General features: G+C 39.4%; 1 long non-coding RNA gene across 6 annotated transcripts in view; it reads left to right on the forward strand.

The window, feature by feature from the left end:
- Positions 1-19,561, forward strand: part of LOC109461063 (uncharacterized) — an 89,942-nt gene that overhangs the window by 10,257 nt on the left and 60,124 nt on the right. Inside the window, exons 1-2 of one of the 6 annotated variants that reach the window (XR_012496270.1) lie at positions 16,627-16,747; positions 19,118-19,213. The exons of 4 other annotated variants lie outside the window; for them this stretch is intronic. This is a non-coding gene — a long non-coding RNA (uncharacterized LOC109461063). Of the gene's footprint in view, positions 1-16,626; positions 16,748-19,117; positions 19,214-19,561 lie in introns of those variants that run through there. One more of the 6 variants, XR_012496269.1, reaches the window with a different exon arrangement.

Below are 19,561 nucleotides of genomic sequence, written 5' to 3' on the forward strand. Positions count from 1 at the left end.
ATAAGCTTGGAGGGCAAGAACTGTGCAGTTTTCACCTTCTTTATCCCTCTCCCTTCTCCCTCGTGAACACCTCACACTAGGCTAGGCAGATAGTAGCTAAAGCGTAAATACTGTGATTTAAGGTAAGATGGTCCTGGTGAGACCATTCTTTTTCATACATGTTGCTGCATATGTCAATATCTTAATTTAGAATGTATGGTAAACTTGAGTCAGTAAGAGAGAGGCAGGATTTATAAAGTAGGATCATAGGACTGTCTCTAAGACCCCGAGTGTCAGTTCCTCATCTGTGTGATGAGTGGACAGGACTAGATGACCTCTTATACGCATTGCAGCGCTGACTACTTTGATTCTAGGAAGACTTTGCACTTGAAAAAGATACATAAGTTATCCTGGGCTCAAACCTCATAACGGTTAAGGGCTGAAGCTTCAGAATCATTAAGCAGGATGGATTTCCTGGGAGGCTAGCTACCTCTAGAAAGACACTCAGACTGCCTAAGAAATAGAGTACTTTACCCCTTTAAAACAGATTTCCAAATAAGGAGAGGGCATGCCCTCCTGGGGGTGCTGGGGAACTCTCAGAAAGTTCTTTCTTCCTCATGTCTAGCTTTAGTTTTTACCGTTGTCTTGACTTCAGATATACTTCCTCAGCTTTTCCTTTGAAAGGCTTTATTGCTTGCTGACAACTTTTGTCAGCTGCTCTTTACTTTTTTTTTCTTTTAAGTTTTCTGTATGTTCTCACAGGGCTAAGAACCAGAAAACCTGGTCCTCAAAAGGCTGAAACCAGTGCTTATGATAAACAGGTGGCTGGCTGGATAAACAAGCCTCACCCTTCCCACACGACTGACCACTGAGTCTCTTTAAGGATTTAGGGAGTGCCTGAGCCCTCTGTCCTCTGAGAGCTTACCAATAAGGAGGGCAGGATTATACGTCACAGCTAATAATGAGTGTATATAAAGTGCCTAGTGTGGGATCTACACAGCTAGACTACAGGGGTCCAATGTGGGTATTCAGGGTCCTGGAGGAAGGGAGACTTGAGCAGGATCTTGGATGATGGGCAATTGGATAATTGGACTGAATGGCACCCCTGAAAGAGCAATGGCGGGAAGCTGAGATTATATTTGACATGTCTGACAGTCTGTAACCCAGGCAGCCAGCTGAGTCCATTCAGAAGGTGGGGAAAAGTGGGGCAGCAGGTCAGGAGGGAGCACAGTTTGCTCTGTCTAGGCCAGAGACAGAGCTTTCTGGCTAATTTCAATCTTTGATTTAAGTAGGGGTTACTATACAAACTGCATATTATATATTCAGCATTAAATTTAGTACAAATGGCATTAAAACGCTAGACTGTATAGAAGGCCATGAGTATGGCTGACTTCTCTTTGTCGAGAGGTGTGAAGGGACATGGAGGAGGAACACAGATTCATAGCATGTCAGACATAGAGAAGACCTGAGAGACTGACTCTATTATTCTCATTTTGTGGATAGAGAAACAGATCTTGACAGCCTGAGAATTTTTGTTTGTTTTTCCCACAAAAACAAAAGGAGGTAGGGCAAGATTTTGGGTCTCCTACTTTATAATCTACAGTATTCATTCTACTCTAATTGCACTAAATCTATATTAATGACATAAAATTGCTTGGAGATTGTTTCATGAAGAGGAATCTTTGATAGTGTATTTCCTTGCAATCTACTAGTCCTTAAAAGTGAAAACTTAATTCATTTTTTTCTGTGGGTTTGTATTTAGAATAAACAGTGCTATGTAACTAAGTATATAGAATCACAGACGTTTAGGGTCTCAAAGGGCCATTAAGCTCATTGAACCCAGCTCATCTTTCAGTATGCGTGTTCTATCCATCTGAGAATAGCTGGGCACCCATTGGGAGGTTGTCTAACTGGTAGGACTTTGTGAAATTAGATGATGCTTTAGTAAGCATAGCAATTAAGAGTCCCTACAAGGGAAACTTCCCCAGCCTGTCAATCTACAGATGGCCAAATGGGTCCTGTATATGGATAGCAATGCTTTGTGGCCACATCTCTGGTTTCTTCTATTTCTGTCCCCCATCCAGGTCACAGACCATCCATTATAGGGAAAGCTGGGAAAGATACCAGTTTGGGATGGGAGTTTCTCTGGCATTGTCTTCACCTATATTTTGAAGTAAAAAATAAGTAATTAACAGATTTACTGATTTTTTTTTTCATCTGTATATCCTTCCCTCTCTGTTAGCATGGAGGGGAGGAGTCAGGTATCCCCAGAATCCAGTCTGCTTGGTTACTGGTCTCCAAAGTAGAAAGAGGTTAGAAACATGTGCCAGTTAATATCAGAAGTTCCTTGTCTTTCTTGGCATTTAGCTTTTAGTAAAGTTATTTAAAAAAAAAAATAATGACCACCTTCAGTTGTTCTAAAGTCCAGTCTGGAAAGGGACTTTTTTTTTTTTAAACAGTTTTATTGGGATAAAATTCACATCATAAAATACACCAATTTAAAGTGTATAATTGAATGGTTTTTAGTATAGTCACAGAATTGTACAATAGTTACTACAATCAATTTTGGAACATTTTTATTGCCTCAAAAAAAAAAAAAAATCTCGTATCACTTAGACATCACTCCCTAAACTTCCCATTCCCCCAGCTTGAGGCAGCCATGAATGTACACTCATCTCTATAGAATTGCGTATTTTGGACATTTTATATAAATGGGATCATATAGTATGTAGTCTTTTGGTGTAGGCTTTTTTCACTTAGCATCATGTTTTCCAGGATCATACATATTGTAGCATTTCATTCCTTTTGTATTGCCAAACAATATTCTATTTTATAGATATGCCACAGTTTATTTATCCAATCATAAATGGTGGATATTTGTGTTTCCGTTTAGTGGCTATTACAAATAATGCCGTTGTGAACATTTACGTACAAGTTTTTGCATGGACATATGTTTTTTATTTCTCATGGATATACACCTAACAGTGAAATTGGTGGGTCATATGGTAATTCTATATTTAATTATTTGAAAAACTGCCTGACTGTTTTCCAAAATGGCTACATCATTTTACATTTCCAGCACCAGTATATAAAGGTTTCAGTCTCTCCACATTTTTGCCAACACGTGTTGTTAACTGTCTTTTTTATTATAGCCATCCTAGTGGGTGTGAAGTAGTGTCTCATTGTGGTTTGGTTGGCATTTCCATTATGGCTAATGATATTGGGCATCTTTTTGTGTTCTTATTGGCAATTTGTGTATATCCTTTGGAGAAATGTCTATTCAAATCCTTTGGATTTTGAACTTTTTAATTGAGTTGTTTTTACTTTTTCGTTGTTAAGTGTTCTGTATATATTCTGGATATAAGTTTCTTATCAGATATATGATTTGCAAATTTCTTTTCTAATTCAGTGTATTGTCTTTTCACTTTCTTGATGGTGTCCTTTGAAGTACAAAAGTGCTTAATTTTGATGAAGTCTACTTCACCTCATTTTTCTTTTGTTACTTGTTCTTTTGGTGCCATATTTAAGAAACATTACCTAAAATAAGGTAAAGAACATTTATTCTTATATTTTCTTTCAGAAAGTTTATAGTTTTTATGTTAGGTCGACGATCCATTTAGAGTTAGTTTTTATGTCTGGAAGGCTCCTTTTGAGCCTTGTTTTAGAAATTTCTAGGTTCTGTGAGCCTGTACATGGCCCTGAGTAACCTCTTCCGCCTCCCTGCTAATAGGGCATGACCTGTTCCCAATGAGGGTGACATCAGCCTTCTTGCTCAATGAGCAGGCTCAGCCCCTTATCAGGGAGCTGCACCGCCCTGGTGCTTTCCAAGCAGTGGCCAGTCATCCGGGCCTGCAAGCCACAGTCACTGAGGGGCCCAGCCCTGAGCTCTTGTCTTGTCAGAAGGAAAAAAAAAAAAGAGTTGCTCTTGGTCTCTGAAGCCGAAATCCCCACCTGCTTTTGGAGTCCATCATGCTTTGAGAACCATTCTTCCTTTTTCCTTTAGAACGTATGCAGTGGTTAGAGAAAGGAAGCTTTTCTGCACCCCAAACAGCTCAACATATTTTATAAGGAAACATACAAAACTAGTAGTAAATAAATTAAATAAACGAAGTGACGTCAAACAACTTAGAATGGTTGCTTTGGGGTGAAGAGAAGAACCGGAGTTGGGAATGAGGATGGGGAGTTGGGATGGGGAATAAAGAAACAAATAAACCAACAAAATGAGACAGGGGCCTTCCCAGACCAGTGATAACAGCACGCGTATGCTGAGCAGGGCAAGTAGTCACCCGCCTGCTCTGGGGCGGCAACAGAACAATGGCCATCTCATTATAAATATTTTTAAAAAACCTAATATTTATTAAGTACCAAAAATGTATCAATCATTGTGATAGTTAACTTTCCTAAATTATTTCGTTGAATATTCAAAAGAAAAAACCTGCAAAATAGATATTTTTAACCCGTTCCTACAAATAAGGAATCCAGGGCTAACTTCTGTATAACTCACCCAATTCTACTATCTTCATTATGTAAGTACAGATCCCTAGAAGGGGTGATTCTGAGTGTGTAAGAGATCAAACGAACAACATCAGGTCACATCTCCGTGACTCTGGGCATACACACACAAATTGCCTTCTATCTGAGGAAACAAGCTCGTGTTTTATTAACAAGAGCTGCAGTTGCACATTGCTTTAAGGTTTGTTAGGGGCTCTGGCCTCCATGACTTCTTTTAATCCTTCTATGGAGTAACCCTGTAAGATTTTTGTTGTGTGTCACAGGTGAGGCACTTCATGCTTCCTGGAGTTCAATGACTTTCAGGACCACCTGGCATAATAACTAGCTGAGTTAGAACTCAAACTCACATATTCTGACTTCATAGTCCGGGTAGTTCGTACTTCACCATCCTGAATCTCACTGAGAGGAATGGGAAATATGGGACCCATTATGACATTTTTTAAGAGAAATAAGGCATAAGGGTCCTGAGCCTTCGCCGGCTCCGGAGAGGATGCTCAGAGAGACAACATGAAAATACTGTCATGATCCTTTGCCTGATGAGACGATGGGCTTAGTGGCATTTGCCAGGTTATGATACGATAACATTCAGGTAACATCTAGGTTTAGGGATTAAGCATAGATGTGCTGAGCAACCTGTGGTCACTGCTTTGGATGGCCTCTTAATGTAAATGTCGTTTGTTGCAATTTTTCTCCTTCTAAATGACTTCATGCATTTTCCCCAAGTAGGTAAACAAGAAGTTGGCTCAGACACCTCAGTTGTTTTTCCATACTATCCTGCATATAATGGTCTTTGCATAGTTAATCCTACTGGATGAGCACACGCCCAGAAAAATACCTCCAAGAATGACTCAATATGAAATGATGTCTGTCCTCTCATCCCATATCATGTCTGAGGCTGGAGTTCCTTGGGGCAACACTGGTTGACAACATTCTCTATCACGGGCTGACCCATAAACACAGCTAAAGGACATCTGTGTAACTTAATTTGGACAAGTCTAATATAAAATGGTAAATTGGGGCGATTAATTCAAATCAATCTAGGCTTCTTGACTCTTACACCTTTTTTTTTTTTTTTTTAACCCGGACGTTTAAGTTGAAAATGTTGTGGATGTCTGTATTATCCAGGTAATTACTTTATTCTCACTTCATTAATAACAGAGCTATGTCTCATTAGAGGGCAGATGAGCTATTTGCTCCCTTAATGCTCAGGGAATCTAGAACTTTCCTCAAAGGAGGGTGGTAGAGGAGAGGTGGGAGAATCAAATGACTCGAGCAGCTTCCAGGCCCATCTTGCTGATGCCTGGACCCCCATCTTTAGGGCAGATCACAGCTGCCCCTCTTTCACCACTCTAATGTTTCCCTCCCTAAAATTCTTCCCTGGAGAGAGAGGCAGCAGTCCTGTGTATGGCTTCCTTCTCCCAGTCTCTCATCTCACTCACTCTCCTGCCCTAGTAACCAAACCTCAACCCTAATCTCCACTTTCTCTCTTAAGGTTGTCTGTCCTGTTTTCTTCATCATCTCCACCATGTACTTCACTATCAGTGAAATCATTTATTTTTCGAGTTATTTTATGGGCTTTGATACAGGAACATGTGGAATATGCCACAATGACTCCCAACGTCACCTGTGTATAATGTGCTAGGGCTGTCATACAAAGTACCACAGACTTTGGGGCTTAAACAAGAGACATTTATTTTCTCACAACTCTAGAAGCTAGAAGTCCAAGTCAGGGTGCTGATAGAGTTGGCTTCTTTTGAGGCGTCTTTCCCTGGCTTGTAGATGGCCGTCTTTGTGGCTGTGTCCTCACACAGACTTTCCTCTGTGCATGTCGGTGTCCAGATCTCTTCTTATAAGGACACCAGTCCTATTGGGTCGTGGCCCACCCTCATGACCTCATTTTAACTTAATTACCTCTTTGGAGGCTCTATCTCTATTACAGTCACATTCTGAGGTGCCAGAGGTTAGGACTTCAACATATGTCTTAGTCCACTGAGGCTGCCATAATAAAATACCACAGACTGGGTGGCTTAAACAACAGAAAGTTATTTCTCACAGTTCTGGAAGCTGCAAGTCTGAGATCAGGGTGCCAGCACGGTCAGCTTCTGGTGACAGCTGTCTTCCTGGCTTGCGGACAGATGTCTTTTCCCTGTGTTTTCACATGGCAGGGGAGTGGGTTTGGGGAGTAGGGATAAGAGAGAGAGAGAGAGAGAGAGAGAGAGCCCTCTTTTGTGTCTTTTCTTACAAGGGCACTGATCCCATCGTGAGGGCCCCACCCTCATGACCTTGTCTAAACCTAATCACCTTCCAAAGGTCCTATCTCCAAATACCATCACATTGGGGATTATGGCTTCAACATATGAATTTTGGTGGGGGGGATACACTTGAGCTCATAATGGTCTGAATGGGGACTACAAACAGAAGTACATGACCTCCTTATGGTGGGTGGTGATGTAGACCCACACTTCTTGTGTTTCCTAAGAAGGGCTTTGAAAAGCTTCAAGAAGATCCTGTAAACTGAGTAGCTGACTAGGGACTATAGTCCAGATGATCTTGAAACTGTCTCACTGATTTAAGTATGGTTTCTTCAGTGTCCAAGTGTTTCCTGAGATAGATTTTGGGCATGGTGATTGCTTCAGTGGAAGGATTTTGTTGGAGAATGCCTCTTGGGCATACCCTGGGCATCAGCATCACTGATGCACTCTGGAGGCCACAAAGCCATGAAACTTTGTGGCATCTAATCCAAGGATAAGACAAATTCAGAAAACTACTGGCCTGGGACATTAAGACAACCTGTTAACTATAGCAAAACAACCCAGGAAGAAGAATGATAAAGTTTGTTGACTTTTTCTCTTTAGGGGCTATTTTCCTCCTTGCACAGTAAGTTTATCTCTAGGGGTTAAAGGCAGACTCCCAGAGAACTATGGATTCCCTTGTACCTGCAGACACGCAATCCCCTTAGCTCAAGAGACAAGGCAGCAAGTGACCTTGGCCTAACAGGAAGGGCAGATTAATGCTTTGGTACTGTGAATGCTTTGCATGGGGAACTGAGAAATAAAAGTGTCTCTTGCAAGAAAAGAAGAGATGAAAAAATCTACATTTCAAAAAGACTCATTTATATGAGCTTTCAGGCTTCTTCAAGGAAGTGCTGGAAGAAATACAGGGGGTGGGGTGGGGTGGGGAGTGTGTGCCAAAAAATGTATACACATTTTAAGAAAGGATACAACTGTATTAAAATTGTAATACTCAATTATACCAATAACAAAAGACGAAGACAAGTCATGTGTATACATTTTTTTTGGTACCCCCGGTAGTTTTGGTTGTTTATTTAGGAGATTTTAAAAGTGACACTATTGATATCAATCAGTCTATGAAGAAAGGCATATTAGTAGTATATGTGGTAAAAATGATATTAAAATAAGGCAAAAATAACATTATATTACGTGCTGAATAGTTTGACAATAATAATCAACAGTAATTTGATTTCATTATGGTCAGAGAACTTCCACTGTATGATTTCAATTATTTTGAATTTGCTGAGGTTTGTTTATGGCCCAGAATAAGGTCTATATTGGTGAATATTTCATGATCCCTTGGGGGGAAAAATGTTACTGAGTTGGGCGCTGTTTTCTGTAAATGTCAATCAGATCCTGTCGGTTGATAGTGCTGCTAAATTCTTTTATACCCTTACTGATTTTGTCTGTTGGTTCTATGAGCTGCTAAGAGTGGGGTGTTGAAGCAGCTGACTATCAATGAAGCCGGGGCTCAGAAAACAAAAAGAATAAGGCTTCCCCCTATCAATCCGTCAACCAATTAATCAATCAGCAAAAAAATATTTATTGATTGCTTTCAGTATCCCTAGCCCTACACTCGGTGGTAAAGGAAGGAATATTGGCCTAGAAGGAAAATTAGGTGTTTATATCATGTATGAATCAGTGTGCATAGGCCCATGATGATATGCTGAAATATTTGTAACTTCTGGTCCTAAAGATTTTTACATGTGTTCAACTAATTCATCTGGTTAGCCAGAGTTAGTTCTAAGTAACCATAGGGACCAATAACAAGGAAGGCAGAGCTTTGTCTTCCTCTTCTTGTAAGACACGCTGATCCAAGCAGACCCGGAAACTCACCATTTTTTTCAGAGCTGGTGCTGATGCTCAGTTATCTCTTCTTCTTAGGAGGTGGATTGGCAGAGTGGTTAAGAGCACATACGCCACAGTCAGAGGCCTGAGCTTACGTGGCAGCTCTGTCACTTACTGGCTGTGTGGTTGGGGCATGTTATTCAATCTTTTGTGCCTCTGTTTCTTTATCTCTCAAAGGGGGATCGTAATAGACTGTTTCTACCCGATAAGGCTCTGTGATTATTAAGTGAGTTAATACAGATATAGTACTTTGCACAGTTCTGGCACTTGGTAAGTAGTCCGTAAATATTAGGCATTAGTATCTTTGGCCTGTCAATATACCCTTTTATGTTCACTTCCCTTCTTCTTCCAAATGACTGTGATCTGATGGGGCACACATAATGTCTACTTCAGACATTTTCGCAGGACGAATAAAAAGTTCTTCTCTGCTAGTTTACACTTTTCTAAAGGAAGTGAGACATATAAGACTGGCCAGACTGTAGGCCCGAATATTAATACTTTGGGACAGATGAAGGAACTGCGAGGTCACAATGAAGGGAGAGAAAATGCTATGATGAAAGATCCACACCTTTGAAGGATTTTGCAAATATAGTTGACCCTTGAACAACTCGGGACTGGATTGGACTGTGTGGTTCCAAATATACATGAACTTTTTTCAATAAGTAACTCAATAGTTTTGATCTGTGGCTAGAAGTCTGTGGGTATAGAGGGCTGACTGTATGCACTGATCTACACCATTTTATGTAGGGGACTTGAGCATTGGAGGATTTTGGTGTCCATGGTGGGGCCTGGAACAAATCCTCCAACGATACTGAGGGCAAAACTAAGTTTTTAAAAAGTCAAAAGTTATATATGGAATTTTGACTGTGCAGAAGATCGGTGCCCCTAAGCCCTGTGTTGTTCAAAGGCCAACTGTCGTTCTATGCGATGCCAGCTGAATGGCCAACTGACTTTTGTGACACTTATATTTTATTAAATATGTCCACTACTAGGTGCAATTTATCTTTTTATTTGAAGTAGAAACACTTGCTTCTCATTCTATAAAGTTCTGTTTCAGCTTCTTATCTTGTATCTTTATGTTTTCAATGGAGTTTCTGTAGAAATCTTGGCAGTTTTAACAGGTAGGCTGTTCTTCCTTTTAATATTTATGAAAAACCAATAATTCTTTTCCTATGCAATTTATAAAAAATATCATCATATGTATCATTATGAAGTTTGTAATACAATCAAAATATTCATGGTTGGGCTAAAAGCTGAGTTGCTTTAGAACCTCCTGAATGCTTTTGGGTTACAGCCTTAAGAGATTTTGGAACAATTGACTAGATTAGTATGGAATTAGATACCCTTTGTCATCTACTATTAATTTTTCATGAAACTAGGGTTTTGGAAAATATTTCTCTATATAACAAATCACAAAAACTATTAATTCTAATCCTGAATTCCTTAACATAAGAATACTGTCTAGTAGACTTAATTAGAGTTCTAAGGACAGAAATTACTCCAACTTAGAATAGCTTGGCTTATATTTTACCCTCAGATTAGTGTATAATGATACATAAGACATAGATAGCCACGTAATAGTCCTTGCATCCCATCTGCCTCATGAGGGTCCCAACTTGGAAATTCTGATGATAATTTGTCCATGGGACAGTTATTAACTTCTAGTCTAATATTAAAGCATTTATATATTTTGGGGCTACCTTCTAGGCACACAGTAGTGACTACTACAAAGGGCTATTGTTCCCACACCAATGGAAACCAAGCAAAACATATAAACAGATAGTTCACAGTAAAGGTCATTATTCTTAAACGTGTATAAGATGTCCTATTCTTTCTTATAATAAGAACACTATAATCAGATTTACATTGAGATTCATATTTTCACTTGTCAGACTAGCAAAGATAAAACAATTTTGAAAACACATTGTGCTGTTATTTATGGGGAGCTGTAAATCTGTTTAACTTCAGTGGAGGACAATATGGCAAGACCAAGCAAAATGCAATATGTATATGCCTTGAGGTCCAGAAATTCTACCTGTAAGCGCTTATCATAGATACAATATGTATCTGTAGATATATGTAATGTATCTACACATATAAAATGACATGTGTGGCATGCAAAGATAGTCACACAGTATCATCTATAATAACAAAGTTTGGAAATTTTAATTGAATATTAAACGTCCATCCACAGGAGATGAATTCAATCAATTAGTAAACAGACATACAGTGGAAAACTATGCAGTTCTATATGTGTACCAATATAGAACAGTCTCTAAGATAGACTGTTATGTGAAAAGCAGAAGAAAATAAAGGTTATAGAGTGTTATCATCTGTGTAAAACTATGTAGACATATACAATGCATGCTATAACATACAAATGTATGCTTATATATGTATATATCCTTTTAATTAGAACTGAACCAATAGGAAATACACACACACACACACACACACACACACACACAATATTTTTTGTATCAAGTTTAAATGTTACCCAGTATAAAACAAAGAAAAATACTTTTTGGAAAGTGGTGATGAGTAAGATGGGGATGGTGTGGTCTGGAAGCCGGAGGGGGGAGGGCAAACCTTGCTCAGAATTTACTCATGTTTAGGGAGACAAGGAGTAGAGACTGGTTACTCCAAGACAGCCCATGGTAATCAAGAACCCAGAAGTGTATATCTCATAGGCTCTTTTTTGATGTAAGAAGGCGTGAATGGTAGAAAAAGCTCGTGGGCCTATTAGCCATTTACACAGAGTACCTGGCACATATTAAATAGTCAACAAATTTTCATTGAATAAATAAATGAAGAGGTGGACCCCTCTGCCCAGTTACAGCTGATGAAGTTCCTTTGAGCTCCAATGAGACTGCAAAGTGAAACAAACTTTCCCAGAGACAGCAAAAGGTCCAGGAAATTCTTCTGGTATTTGTATGGGCTTGCTTCTTCCAAGGCCTTCCCTTTCACACTCTCCCATCTAGCCTTTGGCCTATTAGCACTATATGTAAATATCCAGAATGCGTTTTTCAAATGAAAATGTTTCCAAGCAGCTTGTAGTTTGCAGCAAATTACATCTCAGAGAGGAAGCAGGCAAGCTAGGCAGCATACCTTGGAAAGACTGGAGTAGTTATGATTTCAGAAATGTCCAAGACAAATAAATACAGACGTGAAGCTTACCTATCAAGGCTAAATACTCTCTATGGTGGCCACTCAGATGCAAGAAGCAACATGTGCCATTATTTTTCTCTGATTTAAACACACACATACATAGACATACACACACACGTGTGTGCACATACACATTAGTTAACAGCAAATGTCCAGGTGCACATTTGTTTCTTTCATCTGTCACTAATAGTGTATCTTAAAGACACTAGAGAGATGACCAGCTAGATGAAACATTTGCTAATTTTTGCTATCTTCTCCTCCCCAAGTACTGGAAAAATTTTATATATACATCATTTTAAACTTCAGTTGAGAATTTAATTCACCCAAATAACTTCTGTAGTTGTCACATGATAAACTTCCTAGGGGTTGAGGAATGATTAACTCCTGGAGTGACGGGTGGGGGAGGGGAGGACTAAAGTTTCTATTTACTCATTTCTCTGGCTGGACCCACTGCAGCTTGTTCTCCCAGCCTCTGTTTCTGGTTTGAATATGAAGCTTCTCTGAAAAGCCAGTTGCAAAATGCAAGATTATCTTGTATTTGTGTGCTGCAAGCTAGTTTTTCTAATGACTATCATTCATGTTGTCAGTAGTTCTTTCCTGGACCCCACTGAGTACTCAACACTGTGCTAGCTACATAGGACAAACGTATATGATGCTATACTTGCCCTCCTTAAAAAATCAGAAAACAGAACAGTAAGTAGAAGAAAATTCTGGGTTCCTGCTTTGTTTTTTCTTTGCTCCTGATATACAGGGTTCAAAGGCTTATTCTATCCTCATTATTAGGTAAACAGTTCAAAAGTTGAACCTGACAATCAAAGGGGAGTAGAGTGACATCACCTTACCATCATGTGCCAGCTATCCTGGGAGTGAAGTAAAGGTGAGGTGCTATCTGCCAATTGCAATTCCACTGGAGACAACAAACATTGCATCAAACCCTGTCCTTTCTGTGGCAAAAATGCTAGAGTAAATATTTCCTGGTGCTCCCCCTTCTATTCCTGCATCCTGTCAATCACAAAACCTAGTCAAGTCAACTTTCTGAATCTCTCCACCTATTTTTCTACCCCTTCTGTGCTGCTACTGATCTGGACATGTCTCCCCTGTATTTTTGCAATAGCCTACTTACATCCTAGCTATGGCCACACAAATAAGTGTGTGGTTCCCTGGGTATTTTAAGCTTTCTCATGACTCAGAGTCCTTGAAAATGACTTTTTCTCTGCCTGAAATACCTCTTTCCCATTAGTTTGACAAACTTAAAATCCTCTTTGTAGTCTTCCTTTATATCACCAGCAGACTGAATTGCTGCTCCTAATGCTCTGTGTGAGTTTTGTGTGTATTTCCATTATAGTAATATGTGATTGTAGTGTAATTGTCCATTTGGCTGCCCCTCTCTTCATTTCTCTGAGTATTTTATGGGCAGAGGCCATGTCTTTTCAAGTTCGTCATCTTAATGCCAGGTACACCAAAACACCTGTACTTAGATGTTCCACAAACATCTCAAATATGACATATTTGTTGAATGAATGAATGAATGAATGAATTTGTTGAACAAAGCTTTTCCATCTTCTGTATATTGAGTGTGGGAAGGAATTATCTTCATCACATTTGGTGGCAAATATTTAATCACATGCCTTGATTGGTGGAGATTCATAATTTACTAGTTCTCAAGTATCAGTCACAACTTGCTCCCTTCCCAAATCTCAGTTGCCTATGAGATGCGACGAATAAGACTATTTTTCTTCCAAGGCAGTTTCCATCATTCTATGGAAAAATCATCTTTTGAATTAAAGCACAATGTTACTAGGAATGCTTCCTGGATGCCCAGTTAGATTTGAACAGGTATTTTGGATTTGAACACAGTTGTATTTGGATTGGTATTTTATGAGAGTAGTTTTTTTTTAAAAAAAGGTTAAACACAACTTTTATTGCAGAAGCTTTGCAGTTCACTTTTCAAAAGTTCTTTTAACACACACACACACACATACACTTCATTCACACATCTCAAAATATTTGTGAATAAAGAAGGAAAAATCCATATTATGTTGGTGCAATAGATGGTTTTTAGCAATTTCTGTGCTCTGTCTGGTCAGACAACCTGGAGAATATCCTTTTGTGTCACAAGAAATTCCTTCTGGCTTTACACTTTATAATACATTGTTTTGCTCTGAGCAAAAGCACAGAGTCTACTTTTTAATGTTTTTGTTATGACTCAGTAATGAGATATAATTTTCACTTTGGTAAAATTCTTTGGGATTTAGAAAAATGAAATAGAATTGGAAGTATAAATGTTCTGGTATATGAACCACTGGTTCACTTCTTCAGCAAAGCAACTATCAATTAATACCAATAAAACTTAAAGCCATGAAGGAAAGAATATATTTCTCATCTCTCAGCTAACTGAAAAATGTCACTGGGCCAACTTAATCATCTTTCCCATTATCATCTAAATGTATATTTGAAATGCAGCATCATAAACTAAATGGATATTTTTAAATTGTCATGTTACATTTTCACTGGTCATAAAGTTGCCTGATATTATTATTTTTTTATTATTATTTTAACAGCCAACCAGAGCTTATTTTATACAACTTTTACACAACTCTCCAAAACAATACTATATAACTAAAGTCACATGGAATAGTTAACTGTTAACTTTCCCTGCCTTTTATTATTTCATCACTAATTACCCAGTTATGATAAAGAATATTGATTTAGAATATTGGAAGGAATGAATAAAAGATAACTTAAATTTTCTGCAGCCTGAAGTTTTCACTTGTTGTCAGACCACTGCTTTTAAAAGTGAATGAATTAATTTTGCTAGTATTAAGTATCTGTAAGAAGCTTATTATTCTAAATAATTAGGTATTTTCATACAAAAAGAAAGAAGCAATCTCAATTTAGGTATGGAATTAATCTTCTTTAAACTTAGGAAAGCTACAAGCTGTGAAATTAGGCCACAGTTAATCATTTGATAAAAACACCTGAATTTAGATGACATAATTGCGTAAAAGTTAGTAATTTAGAGGACAATTTCTGCAGGTAAACTTTTTGGTAACAAAATCTTCGGTAACAAAGAAAAAAAATGCCTCTCCCACAACAAAAGTGAAGCGAAATAATCCAATTCCAAAGAATAAATTTTAGATTTGCTTAGATTCAAATTTTTTTAAATTTATTTTTTAAATTTATTGCAGTGACAATTGTTAGTAAAATTACATAGATTTCAGGTGTACAATTCTGTATTACATCATCTATAAATCCCATTGTGAGTTCACCACCCGGAGTCAGTTCTCCTTCCATCACCATATATTTGATCCCCCTTACCCTCATCTCCCACCCCCCACCCCCCTTACCCTCTGGTAACCACTAACAGACATTTTGTTGTTTTCTTGCAGACATGGCTCTGTCTGTAAGTTGTTATTCGATAGCATTGTGTATATAGAATCTGGTGTTTAAAAATTTGAATCTACTCATAGACACAGACAATAGATTCAAATTTTTAAACACCAGATTCTATATACACAATGCGATTGAATAACAACTAGCCAAATGGGACTCTGAATTGCATTAAGCCAACTCAAAAAGAAGCATCATGGCCCAGCTGGATATGGTACAGCCAACTGTTAGGTCTCTGAATGTTTGAGACCTTGACTTAATGTTAGGTCTCTGAATGTTAGGTCTCAGAGACCTTGACTTACAGACAGAGCCATGTCTGCAAGAAAACAACAAAATGTCTGTTGGCCTGCATCTGCTGATGGAGCCAAACTTGCAACAATAGAAAACGCCACAAAACAGCTACTGGTTTGCAGACAGTCAACATTTTCTGTTCAAACGATGCTACCCTGCCAGCACAGCCCCTATAAAACCCTCCTCACCCCCTCCTTCGGGACTGCAAGTCTCCTTTAGATGTGCAGCCCGGGCTGTAGCCATCTTTTGCTCAGCCTGATAAACTTTTGTCTCTTACAATAAAAACTTTCTTAACTTGCCTGACCATACGCGTTCGTTTACCGGCCGACCTATCACCAACGTGGTCCTTTCTCTCCATATTTTTGATTACAGCAATCACAGTGACAGAACTCACGATGGGGCAATTTACCCTCTTCACACTGATTACAGAAACGGGGATTGGCTGCATTGCACAACAAACTGACTACCTTCAATTTACTTATTTTTGAACGTGCAGCTACAGACAGTAGGATAGAAACTTGAAACTTGCACCAATGTTATAGAATTTAATGACATAAGACACTGTATTTTCAGGAAATGAGTATCAGCAATTAGATTTGGTTACGGCTCTTCAAATTGATCTTCCACAGGGGTACACATTTCCATGGAGGCACTGATACCACTAGAATCTGCTGACCACTTATTAAGTAAATGTTGGGCAGTAAACCAGATAGAATTCAGCTTCCTCACACCCGCTTTTATCCAGGGTTATAGGGCTACTCTTCCTAATATGAGAAGGCATACAAATTACAGTTGAGAAAACTAATCATTCTTAAAATTTTGGGACCACAGAGTCCTGCCCTTTGATGATCTAGTAAGAGCTAATATCCTCTTACTACAAAAATCTACAAATGTCCAGCAAATTTTGCACAGAACTTCAAGAGGTCATGAAGCCCCTGAAACCCATCCATGGACCCCACCAAATCTTTAGTTAAGGGGCTTCTTAGAGGATCGGGTTCATACTCCATTCATCTCTGTATCTCTAAACTTCCTAGCTCAGTGACTGGCCTGGAGTAAGGTTTTAGATCCTGTGGGAATAAATAATTTACCAGGGGTGGGTGGTAATGGCTCTGGAGCCACCGGGAGCTCCAGAGCTCCGGCAGGAAGCCTAGCTACTCAATGCTCTAGTGTCTGCCGTCTCCAGGGGACTAGTGTCCTCCCACTGCTGCCTCTTATCTATGCATTTGGGAGAGAAGGATTCCAGAAGACTGAGAAGGCTGGGCAGCATTGTGAGTGCTGGGTGTGGGTGGCAATCAAGGGCAACCCCCACCTGACCACACTGGGCAAGTCATGAGTGAAGTCACTGCTACTGAGTTGACCCCGTTTTGGGGTCTTTTGCCCATGATATTGGAATATAATTGCCCTTCAATAAATAGTGCAGATAACTGTTCCTGTGCACTGAGAAATCTCTGGAGTGAGCCAGAGATTCAGTACCCTGAGTCACAGGTGCAGAACCAATTGTCTTGACAGGGAATTTGTGCTGTGGAAAGAATACAGTAAATGGCTTCAAATTTAGTCCATGCTCCTGCGTTAGAATTAGGTCTTCCTCAGGGTGAACATAAGATTATTGCTGTGTGTGTGTGTGTGTGTGTGTGTGTGTGCGCGCGCGCGTGCGCGTGACAGAGGGTGGGACAGAGGAGGTCCCTAAGTTATGGGCTCCATGCTTTGAGGGATGTTTAGGGTAGACGTCCTAAAGTACTTGTGACCTGTGACACAACTTTAGCTCTGATCCAGAGCCTTCAGCTTTGTCCCAGAGACCCCCACCCTTGCTTTAACAGTGCCTTAGTAGTGGAGTCACTCCAAGTCATGCAGGCAGGATGTGTCACTGATAGCTCATCAGTGCAGAGGTCAAGTCTCTGTGAGAATGCCCTGGGAGCAAAGGTTCCCTTCAAGCACGGTATACTAAGAACACAAATGGGGCGCTCTCTGCCACTCAAGCTCTCTCCCCCTTTCTCTCCACCCTTTCTTTTCCCCCTTTCTTTCTCTCTCTCTCTCTCTCTCTCTCTCTCTCTCTCTCTCTCTCTCTCTTTCTCTCTCTCTCTCTTTCCCCATTCCCCTTCTTTTCTTCTTCCCCTCTGCCCCACCTTGGCTAGGCCCATTCTCTCCCTGAGAATGTATCACTAATAAACTCTGCTTGCACATTAAAAAAACAACAACACACAAATGTGGCAGGTGTCAGATTATGGATTGTTCTACCGCCCAGCTCTTGCCCTTTCCTGGCCTATAGTAACTGTGTACAGCAACTTGCCGGGGCCAGGGCTGAGGGGAGATGATCCAAGAGAGAGAAAATCCAGGCTATCCAAACTTTTGGAAAGTGACTCATACTAAGAAATATTTTTCCCATCACAATACAGGAGACACAAATATATATCATAGAAATGAAAGTTACCTGAAACAAAAGTTACACATACTACATGTGATATACTCTGATATTTCCTATTCCGTTCCATTTCATTACAAAAAAATAATGCTGGCCAAAACACCCATTAATTGATTTCATGATCCACCAGTGGGTGACAATTTGTTTGCAAAATACTGGCTTACCTTGTTGAAGTATGTTGAACCTGACAAGAAATTTTACTCTGTTTTGAATTCTTCTTTAAAAACCAGAAAAATATTTTCTATTCATACATAATTTACATAACATCCCAAACAAATCCTGACAATAGTTCTGAGCTGAGTTTCACAGTTAACAGGTAGTGACATTGAGAACCATAACCAACCTTAAGATTCCAAATCAGGGGCCATTTCCACTTTATCATGCTGCATCCATCATCTTACTTGTATCTGTCTAGCTTCCCCAACTTGGTTATAAACGCTGAAAGGACCAGGAATGCACCTAACCATACTGGGTGCCTAGGCTGTGCTCAATGAACCCCTGATCAGTAGAATGGAGTCATCAGCTTGGTCGAAAACCACGTCCTGGTGTTGACATTGTGCTTTGGGACATCTTTGTGCTCAAAGCTTGCATAATACTTTATAATCATGTCTTTTATGAAGTATGATTAAACTTCACATATGATACCGTACCTATGATACTCTGCGAGCCATTATTTGATAGGTTAGCACGAGAAAAGTTTCCCAAGATTGTTGGGCTTCTTTAGTGGACAAATAGGTACTGCGAGAGGGACACTTGTGCCTACGTGCTTCAGGTTTTCCCAGAGCTCAAGGAGAGCATTCTAGAAAGGCCAATAAAAGCACCAAAGAGGAAGGTTTTTGTTTCTGCTTGTTTTCCCAAATGGCTGGTTTTCCTAAGGCTATAATGTGTAGGTCTGGCTTCTGCCAGACTCTGAATCTGGGATCAGTGGTAAGCAATGAAGAATATGCCCCAAACTCTGCTATCTTGGGCCTTTCTAGTTAAATCCAATGTACTTGGGGAAACACAAAATACATCTGTCCTACATATACATGTGTATATGGGGAGGTAAAGTGAGGATAATTAAGACTGAACAGGCACTGAATAATTGTTGAATGAATGAATGAATGAATAGTATATGGATGAAAAAAATCAAACTGTGACTATATGCTATACACATGTATTTTGTATATATACGTGCATGTATTTTTTAATATGTGCTCATACAAGGCTCTTTTCCTAGATTACTTAGGAGGGGGACAGGTGACAATAACACAGTCCTGTTGGCACTTGGAAAAGAGGACAGATGGAGAGAGGAGTTGAAGGGAGAAAAGGGAAGGTAAGAATGAGAAAAAAGAATGAGAGGGAAACATGCGGCTGGAAGAGTAGGAAGAAGGCCAGCAACGCTGAATGTTGATCACTATCTTTGTTAGTTCTAGAATTATCTTTATCATACCTGTTACTCTGTATACTTTGTAGGACTCAAAGTACATGTTTCATATGATAGAAAGTTTCCTGTTTACAAATTTCTCTGGAACCAGTTTTAAAAGGTGTTTAACTATCTCAGTATGTTTCTTGTAGCTGATATATCTTTGAGCTGAGGTAAGCAAGGGGAGGAAGCAGTGTCATGGAGGCTTCCTCCGTCCAGTTTATGTGGAAGAACTAATACAGGAATGTTCCCTTAATA

The sequence above is a fragment of the Rhinolophus sinicus genome, linkage group LG05 (assembly GCF_036562045.2).
Source record: "Rhinolophus sinicus isolate RSC01 linkage group LG05, ASM3656204v1, whole genome shotgun sequence".
NCBI lineage: Eukaryota > Metazoa > Chordata > Mammalia > Chiroptera > Rhinolophidae > Rhinolophus > Rhinolophus sinicus.